Here is a 10,616-nt window from a genome sequence, read left to right on the forward strand (position 1 = left end):
CAGGATTGTGAGCCTTATTCAGGTCAGAGGTGGATAAGAAATTGTCTTTAGTCAGTATGTTTGAATTTGGTGTCACGTTTGAAGATCTGTAACATGTGGAAAGTTGCCAAAGTATCCAGCAAGTGTTTTGGTCTGGCTGTTTGACAGCGGTAAAGGCTGCAGTCTTACCCCTACTTAGACTGGAAAATTAATCCAACATTTGTTCTTGTTTTCTTGATGACCTCACTTGATTAAGAGTGTTCATGTACTCTAATATCCGCTAAGTGTACAGTAACATCTGAAATTACTTAACATGTTTACAGGCTTAGGCTGGTCATCTAATGTAAAATTTGTCACTCTTCAGGAACAGGCATATTGGCATATTCTTCCCTATGCAGTGATGTTCTTTACTTTGTAAGTTCTGACAACATGATAATATTTCGCCTGGAAGCCTGAGTGTATATTTCAAGATAAATTTGAAATTAATATGGATTTAGCTAATTTTTCTCATCTGTCTGCAATTGCAGTCATTTGCATTTTAATTACTTTAGTTAATTTAGGTAACATAGGTCTCTGTCTTAAGAGAAGTAAATAGTAGTACTGATTTTTGAGATACAATTTTGTCTTTTAGTTTGTGATATTTTTCCAAAGTATTCAGTGATTGTGCTTCAGTTGAAGGGCTGTGGGCACTTCAAAAAGGTCCTTTCTGGGAGCAAGATAGTGAACACCCACCACCACTGCTACTAAGTAGTATACCTCTGATTTCTAGAGCCCAGGAATCTCTTGGGAAATCAGCACTCCATATGTGTGTGAATGGTGATAAATTGTGTTTGAAGGTTTTTTTTAGATGAATGAGGAGAGAAGGAGAGAAGGAAAGAAGGAAAAAGGTTTTGGGGAACGGAGGGTGAGTGGGGAGAGAGAGGGCAGAAGAAGAAACGGAAGGGAAAGGAAGGGAAGGGAAGGCAAGGCAAGGCAAGGCAAGGCAAGGCAGAAGGGCCTCTCTGCTTGTGTTTGGGCTGTAGTTTTGGTGTATTCATTTTTTTTTTGTTTGGATTTGCTTGTATTTTTGTATTTTGGGGTTTGTTTTGTACCTTGACACTTCTGAAATACCAGGCAGAGCAAACACTGTACTGCTGAAGTCCTCATTCATTTGATGTTCCTACTGACTGATGTAAGACTCCCCCATAACTGGAGATAATTTCGTTAGGTCCCACACATATTAAAGGCTACAGACAGTGATCAGACAATGTAAACTAATTTACTGCATCTGACAGAGCATATGGTTCAACACATGAGCTCACATGAGTTCAAAGCAGTTATCAATAAATAAAAAGGGAGTGCTAAGACACCTTCACAAGAATAATTAGGGGAAAAGAAAACAAAGCAGAGCTCTGAGGTCTGTTACGTTTCCTCTGTTCAAAAAGTTCAAATGGGTCTTGGATTTGCTCCTTGGTGGTCTTTTTTTTATTTTAATAAAACACTTGTGGTAAGACTGCTATTGTTTTGTAGAAAAGAATTTGGTTATAACTTAAAGCACAGGAAAAGAAAACCTACAGGAAAACCCTCAAACTACTCTAGAAGTCTTTCCACTGGGATTTCTTCAGCTTTCCCTTTTGCTCATTAGGGCTGCTCACTTTGGTGTACACCAAAAGCATGCCCTGATGCAACACTGCTGGTGGTCATTCTGCATATGCATAATGTCAGAATACCCCTTCTACAAACTTATTACTCAGTAAACAGTGTTATAAGGTTCCTGACTATTTCCGGAGAAGCTGTCTATGTATGTGTATGTGTAGTGATTGACAATGGTGCTATTTTGTGTGGTACTTTTAATTATTTTTAAGAGTCTAGCAAGATTTTTAACTGGCAACGCTTGGTCCTAGGCAACAGTCAGTAAAAAGGAGGATGGAAGAACAGCCTGGAGTAGAACTGAAGACTGCAGTTACAGAACATGCAAGCTGCTAGGCTTGCATGATAGTGTGTTGAGTTTTCTGCAGGCTTTTTGTCTCCTGTCAAACACAGACTTAAAATGATAGGTATTTTCTCTGGCTGCTTGAGGTAGAGCAGCAAATGGAAATGTCTGCAGCTGGAGGCACTGTTGTGACTTGTGCACTCTGATCCCTTAACCAGGCTATTGGCAGCTTAGTACAGGCTCCAAAGGAAGTAAATGCCTAGGCCATTAATGGGGCAAGAACTCCTCCAGTTTCAATCTGTTCTCTGAAAACCCACAAAAAGGAGCAGAGTGACCCAGTGAGCATTGATGCATATGAGCTTGAAACACCAATCACACACATGAATAGCAGGTGGCTTTTCCAAGATTCATTTATCAAGGAACAAAGAAAGTTGTGTGTATAGGACTTTCCTGCATATCTTTGTAATTTGACTATGAGCCAACCACTTTATTCAATAAATAGGACAGCCTCTGTAAGCAGCTTTCCTTGAGCTCTCCCTAGCAGGCAGTGTGGCTGCATGGTGGTGATCTTCTCTTGATCTGGGACACCTCTCAAGGTTGCTTCTCAAGGCAGAGAGACCTTTTGCCAACAGCAGATCTTTGGTAAGCAACTGATACCACTCATAACCTTGCAGTAACTTTGATTTGGGACTTGGTAACTTTGATTTTGTCCTGGTAGTTTTGAATCATTGCTCAAATGATTGTGCTGTACAGAAGTAGATTGAACCTTGCCATCAAACCTTGCTAAGTCACACTTCTACAATACCTTATTAAAGCCACCTTTTCTAATACCTTTGACAGTGGTTCTTTAAGTAATCTAAATCACTCATTTGTGACACATTTGGTCACAGTGATCACCTGCATATTCTTTGCTGCCTTTTGCTGTCTCCTTCCAAGAAGGAATCCTTCATAAAAGTTGCTGTTAGGTCTGATTACTTTATGATGTTGCAATTCCCCTAAGTTCGTTGGACTGGTTATTCGTTTCTCACTGATGTTTAGCGTAGTTTGTCCATTTTGACGGGACTGGTTAGAGCACTAAAGCAACATTGCTGGTGCTATAAGATTTTCCACTCATTGGACTGTCCCTTTGAGAGACTTTATCAGTCTAAACCATTATCAGACCTGGACAACAACATTTGATCATAATTCCCTTTGTTGTGATTGGTGGGGATTTTTTGTAAGACTGAAGTCTCATATCAAGAGAAAATCAAATTTGTTGGCTGCAGAAGTTCTCTACTCTGTATCCTCAGCTGCACAGGCTGATCCCCAGGCCCTGGCATATTCTTCTGGTATTTGTTTTCTGGTTTAGAGAGAGACCAAACAAGACAGCAGTAAACCAGACACATGCCCTGGGCAGAAACTGCAGAGAGCTCCAGTAGGTGCTGGCTTGGGAAGAGCTACCCGGAAGCCAAACATCCACATATGCCATTGTCTTTTCTGGTGTCTCACAAGGGGTCTGACAATGAATAGGTTAATAAGCTGGGGAAAGAGAAAATAAACCCAAATGAGCTCCTGAATCATCCCTCTGCGTGGGGATGCCATTAGACAAGCCTGTTGTTCCCTTCTCAGACATGCTGTTCTTGCCTTTCTTCTATTTGTCTGAAACCACCTACATTGCAAAGGTTGTCAAGATTGTGTAAGGCAGCAACCTACACAAGCAGCAAGCATGAAAAGGGGAGAAAGAGGAATCATATGTTTTCTGCTTGGCAGCCATCCCATGCACAGTGGTTATATCCGCACAGTACATGCCCAAGTGGCTCCAAATCAGATGGTTAACAAATAGCAAGAACATAAGGAGCGGGTTTCTTCTCTGTTCTTTTTCTTAATAACTTTAACACCACAGTTCAGGCTGTTGGAGTAAATCAGCACTCTCGGGAACATATTGCAAATAGCTGTCAACAGGGTGCAAGTGGCAATGATACCATTCTCGAGCTCAGCTGCAATATTTCTTTTGTTTATTTTCCACATGTAAGGTTACAATGTGGATGAAGATTTTTATAATGCACGGCAAGATTGGTTCCAGCCTGCCCTGTATAACTGTGAAGACGATCTCTTACACCGGCATGAGCCCAATGAAGTCCAACAAAGTATTTTGGATTTACTGTGCCACTAGACCTTCACAATACCTGTCACCGTTTTTTTTTCTTGTAATCATTGTTTTTGTCTAATTTTCAAAAAAAATAAAATTATGGACATGAGAAACCTATTTTGTACTGCAGGAATAACAATAAATCCAGGTTTTCTTTGGCTCCTGAATTAACTGCTTTCTAATGAAAAATTATTAGATCACTTACCTATAAAATTGTTCCTGTTTATTATTTTGTCTTAAACTCTAAGATGAATACAAGTTTAAACTTAAACTGCTAAAACATAAAGTACTATAAATTTCAGAGTGGTTATACAGGCTTCATCTCCTAAATCGTGCATATTTCCAACCAAAAGCTTGAGTTTTGATTCTGTGTGCAAGAGGAATGTATATGCAGCAGTATGACACATCTCTGTGTGGTCAGTCTGGTTGTGTGCTTTTTACAGTGATTTAGTTCACTGAAAACTCCATGCTTCTCTGAGTATCTTCCAGTTTGAGTTTGTGCTAGGAAATACTCAGAGCAATACACCCAGCTTTTCCTATATTGAAAAAGCTAGCTGGATTTACCAAAATGGCTGATTTTCATGCAAAGTCTGCTTTCAGGATGAAATCAGATTAGAAACAGAATGCCTGATTCTGGTTATGTCTTGATTTAGTTCACTCTAAGTTAACAGTTCTGGAGTCACCCTGGAAAAAAACTGGAGCCTGAAATGTCCCACCTGTGGGAGAGGGAAGGTCCCAGGAGGGGAGTGAGAGGTTTCTGCCAAGAGCAGAAATAAAAGACAAGATAGTTTAGGGTGAGTCTGATACTGGTTCAAAACCTGATACTGGTTACAAACCTGAAACTGGTTCAAAACAGATTCTCCATGGGTGAAAATCATCACAAAGCAACTTAGAACAGCAGGGAACATACCCTCAATTGAGTGAAGGAGAACAAGATCAAAATTCTATTTCTACAGTAACATCTGAATACGTGCAGGATCAATGTAGCTAAAGCAAAGTATCAGAATTTGATCATTAAATCAGATACAAATCAAGTTGTTCTGCAAGGGCGGGAGCTAAGATGAAGGGAAGTTTTTGTAGGGGAGTGACTGTCCTTGTAAGAGCAGACGATTTGGATCCCTTTGTATAGGATGGCACCATCAGGAATGTACACAGAATGTGATTCCACACAGGGTTAAGAAAAAAATACTCAAAGAAGTTGATTTCTCCCTGCCCCCAGTGGCTGGAATCACTGATGAGTTCTGTGCCACACTGAGCAAGGTTGGTGGGGGACAAAGTGTCATAAACTCTGACGGACAGACCCACACTGTGCCAAATCCTTGCATCTGCATCGTACAATGTCTGAACTACTCCTTCAGCATGTATGGACAAGGGTGGAATGTAGAAGTGCTCAGGCATCACGAGAATGCCACCACATGTCTGTGCAGGTGATGATCCTTGCTCCCTAGCAAGGGACAATCAGACATTTTCATAGCAAATTCAGTTAACCATTTTTGTACAGACAGATCTAGAATTTGATTTTTAAATTTCAGTAGTATTTTTTCTCAAGTGCATATATATTTCATTATTTCTCATGTTTGCTTCATGTTTGCCTTCATTCAGTTAAGAAAAATAAGGTTAATCAGATAAACCACTCTTATAAATCAGGTTTAATAGCATTTACTGTTTTTTACAAAATACACAGTAAAAATTATATTTTGATAACACATTCATCTGAAAGATACTTCAATGATCTTTATGTTCTGTAAACCTTTATTTTACTGATTTGGGCAGCAGAAAAATTGGGACTTCAACTACCTCTTGGTAACTTTAAACTCTTTTATTGTCACGAGCAAATGCCACACTCCTAAAGCTGCTTTAATGCACTAGCATAAAATCAGCTCACAGGCTCTGAAGACATTTTTAACTTCAATTCAATCTCCCATGGCCAGCTGTAACATAGATTCTCTTTCCATCTTATTTGCCAACTGCTCTCACTAAATGAGATACATGGAGAGATCAATCACACAAAAAATCCTCTGCATGTTAGCACTAGTAATTTGCTCCTGTAATCTACTAAGCATACAGCCTCAGTCTCTGGTGTGTCTCGTCATTTTCACGGGCTTCATAAAATGCAATGGCACCAAAAGATAAGATTTGAAGCACTTTGCAGTTGCAAGACAGATCACATCCTATTAGAAAACGAAGTTGGAGCTAAGCACTTCATATAAATATCACCCATTCTTGGAAAAGACTCAAAATTCCATTCTTCACAGTGTTCTGTGTGCCTTCATTATAACAGTCCTAGCCTCATGTGTCCCTGTGCTGTTCCCTTGGGAAACAGAAGGTCGAGAGTGGCTCTTTGTGGGGAAGGGGTCTCCTCAGGTGAATACCATGGAGAACATGTGGCCACAACTGCTCAGCACTGCTTGCTGACAGGGAGAGCTCCTTGGCCCCTGGTCCCTCCGCATGCATGGAAGGGGTTGGTGCATCAGGAGAAGAAATGCAAAGGATGTCCTGCTTCATGCACCAACTAACAGCTCCCAGCATCTGAGCTCAGGAAAGCAGAGGTATAGTTTGTGTAACTGTGTGATCCCACAGTTTGGGCCACTTTGGGCTTTTAATGGTGGCAGAAGAGGGGAGCCTAGTGACTAAGCTGCCAGCAGAGTTAATGAGAAAGATTGAGCTGTTCAGAAGACTAGTCAGAATACATATGATGTACGTCTAAAATCAGACAGTGCAAATATATCTCTTCGGTCTTAACATTGCCTCAGATAATTTCTAATTGTCTTGTGAAGTGTCCCAAGGGGTTGATCACAGTTCAAAGGGGAAGCTGGGCCCACAAGACCCCCATTTTTCTCACTGATGTTTTATTTCTACCTTCATCTGGCACTAAAATGTCTCCATGCCCTGAGACCAATGGGAATATGAGGAAAAGCATGAAAGAACATGCTGTACACACACGTGGGACCTTCTCAACATTCCACTGGGCTGTGGAAAGGTAGGAGCAAGCTACTGGTGGTACTGTGAATGAAAAGCCAGGACAGAGTTGCGGTGTGTGGGGCAAAGAGGGTCCCAGAGGCAGTGCTGAGGTGTAGAGACCCTGTGAGTGAACAGTCCCTCTTGGCACAATGAATCATCCATCCTAGTGTAAAGAATTAGTCTCTGTTTACTGGGTAATTTAGCAAATGGAGCATTATCATGTGGCATGTGCATAGCATGAGGGGTTAGGGGGAGCGGCAAGACCATGAGCAGGTCATGTCAGGAAGCCACAGACTCATGAGTCAACCACCTTCTGAAAGGCAGGTGGGAAGCAAGTAGAAAGGTGACACTTCAGGCCTTCCTCTAAAGGCCACCCTGCAGTCCTGCAGAGCTCTAGGATCTACAGCTCTGTGTCCCCAGTGGAAACAGCCACTAGGATAGCCAGAGACCCCCATGCTTTCTCTACCTGAGGAAAGGCTAGAGTGAATTGGTCTTTATTTTTTGCTGTCCTGAGTTTTCTTCCTAGTTTGCTGTTATGTGTCACGAGGCAGCCCGTAGAAATGTAGACTTCCCTTCCATGCCTGCTTGTATTTTCAGACCTCATATTTTCAGGTGTCCTTATTACCAGATACTGAAAATATAGATGTTCTTATCTACATGTTCATGTAAATTGTCTATTATGTAATTTATTTTTTTTTATTCCTGCCACTGTCATTGGCTTCCTTGCAAGACAAACCCAATTTAAATTCAACACTATATTTTATATGATATGTAAGAAAAGGGAGGGATATCAATGAATATTCACCTTTCATCTGAAGTTTTGTCTAAATGAAGACTAAACATGATAACTGGAAATAATGAAATAAAACAAACTGGATGTTTGGGTTCAGCCTTTACAACATATCTCTCACAGTTTTAGAAGAGGTAAGTATTATTTCAAGAAGTTATATGGTGTTCTGGAAGGGTAGATTTCAGGTAAAATATTCTAAAACCAGTGCCCGCTACATGGCATGACCATGTGTGACAGAGGCAGCACAGTATGGAAAACGTGCATTGGATCCTCCTGATTTCATCTCACCAAAGATACCACCCAATCCATTTTGACAACTCATTTCTTTTACAATAGCCATAAAACTGGAAGTTAAAAGCAATAACTCAGATTAGTTATTTTGTTCCTTTCTGTCATGTTTATTCTTTGTTATGTTGGCTCAAAGACATTAAAATATGATTTCATTTGTTATTGCAGAGCAGCAAGAGGACTGTCAACATTAAACAATCAGGTGATATGGTTTAGTGTGAGGTGTCCCTGCCCATGACAGGGGGGTTGGAACTTGATGATCTGAAGGTCCTTTCCAACCCTAACTATTCTGTGATTCTGTGATTAAGCAAATAGTTCTCACGATTATACTCTGAAAAGCGTGGCCTTAAGTGAACACTGTCATATTCAGGTATTACAGTCATCACCTTTTATGTCCTTCTTTGCCAAAGCAAAATAACTACATTTTGTCAAGATATACTCATGGGGCATTGGTCATTGTGCTGTACTCTCTAGTGAATCTGTAAATTTTGCTGGCGCATTTTGGATAAAACCCCCTATAAGTGGTTACAGAAAATGGACCTAGCACTTACAACATCAGAAATTTGACTTGCAGTATGCTTAAATACTCCAACTGAAGGAATGTTTTCTCGGTTTTACAGAAAATTACACCAAACGTGACACTGTAATTCCATAAACATTACTCAGCTCTTGGAAGGTGCTGAATTCCCCAGTCCTCATTGAAAAGAAGTGAGGATGTTCAGCCACATCCTTAGCAGGGGACTCTGCTACTTCCAGCAGGGAAATCATTATTTGAAGAGTCACCTAATGAAGTTAGCACCTCAAAGGAGAGCCACTGTCTTCATCCCACAAGAAATGCCGAGTTTTGCATAAGCTGTGGTTCCAAAGCTAAGTCCTTCTCCAGGAGAGGATTTTTAAAACCAGGTTTTAAAAGTTGTCCATCTCAGTTCAACATTTAAGCACGCAGCTAATGCTTATGTGATTACCTGTAGGAATACAAAGCATGCCAGGTAAAAGTGATCTGTATAAGGCTTCAGTTCTAATTCTTCTAGCCTCTGACCTGCCTCTGATGAGTTGCCCCATCTGCCTTAATTTTATACATCAGGTGTCTTTTTTGTTCCAAAATTATATTTTTAATAAAAATAGTCCTCTGTGGCTGCTGGATAGAAAATTTGTAGCTTAGTATTTATCCTTCTTTTACAGTATGTCTGATTTCAGGAATAGATTATGCTAAAATAAACATAATAGCCCATTCAAAATAATTTTCTATACAGTGTGAGAGACAGGGAAAAATACTCTTATAAAAGTTCAGTTCTGAAGCTGGAAGGTAGTAAATCATAAAACTGCTGACAGTCTGTAAAACTTTCCCCTTTTCAAGATGGCATTTTACAGAATTAATAGGACACCCCTTATGATTTAAAACGGGTAATAACAAATTGTTTAAAATTGACCATCATGAAAATACATCAATAAAGCTTTGTGAAGACTCACTTGAGAAGCTGGTTTATTCCAGCTCCTAGCCTCAGCCTTTACACACTTCCCTTGTTGCATTGTACCCAAAGAAGAAAAAAGTACTACTAATACTATAGCTGTTTTGCACTTGAACTGTCTGCAGGGCCTCAAACAAACCAGATTTTTTAAATCAATTTCCCTGCCTGCTTTGCTTTTCACCAGACGAGACCCTTTCCAAGATACAGGCAGAGCAAGGAGCACACTTTTCATCTGCAGTCCATGGAAGAGTCCATTCTATCCCCAGGGACCATGAGCTGGATCTGTGCTCCCCTTGCCCACCCTGAAATCAGGGATGGCATCACATCATCAATTGTGTTCAGATCAGATTAATCCTGTTGAGATGAGCCAGGAGAGGTAGTTTACCAATACTCTTTTGTGTGCCTGGGTGCTAGAAACTAACCCACAAATCCAGCCATGCACAGAGTAGGAAAAGATGTATTTGCTTCACCTCTTAGCCGTGTGATGCTTCTCTGTCTTGAGCACAAAAAAAGCATGTAAGTAATGTAACTTTGTGGTATCCCAAGTAAGAGACCTAAGTCACAATAGCTCATATTTACTGTGCTTTGCTTAGTTTTTTAAAGCCAACCCATTTCTTCCCAAAGATCTTAAAGAAAACAAGAATGGTTTAAACATAGGCTGTTTCATTTGAATTGGAGCATTTTTAAAAGTTCCTTTCTATTTCTGTAGATTTTTTACTTCTAAAAGTTGGCATTGTCCTTTTCAGTCTCAGTTGATACTGTCCTGACATTTCTAAAATCACACCAGAGAGAAACTTGATATACGTAAGGAAAAACATGGGTTTCTGAAAAGCAAATTTCATGAACGGCTATGCATTTTAACAAAACCAAAAACCAAACCAAACAAAAAATAACAACAACAAAAAAATTCTATGCTACTAAATTTGTAAATGGGTAGAGCTTTTTGTTTTCCTACAGAATGTTTAGGGGTTGGAGTATCTCACCAGTTATTCCAGTTAATGTTGAGGAGTACTGTCTGAGATGGATGTAACTAAAGCCGTCACTGTGGAATGGCCAGTGTTGTGCAACCATTTTTGAGAAGGGAAATTA

The 10,616-nt window shown here is 40.1% G+C and overlaps 1 long non-coding RNA gene across 1 annotated transcript; it reads left to right on the forward strand.

The window, feature by feature from the left end:
• Window positions 1-2,116: 2,116 nt before the first annotated feature.
• LOC133214647 (uncharacterized) lies at window positions 2,117-4,132 on the forward strand. The gene is made up of 2 exons (XR_009726182.1): window positions 2,117-2,533; window positions 3,904-4,132. It is a non-coding gene; the product is annotated as an uncharacterized LOC133214647 (long non-coding RNA).
• Window positions 4,133-10,616: the final 6,484 nt, after the last annotated feature.

Source organism: Neopsephotus bourkii, unplaced genomic scaffold (genome assembly GCF_033783945.1).
Source record: "Neopsephotus bourkii isolate Nb327-2 ecotype Australia unplaced genomic scaffold, CSIRO-AGI_Nbou_v1 NB_915, whole genome shotgun sequence".
NCBI classification, from domain to species: Eukaryota; Metazoa; Chordata; class Aves; order Psittaciformes; family Psittacidae; genus Neopsephotus; species Neopsephotus bourkii.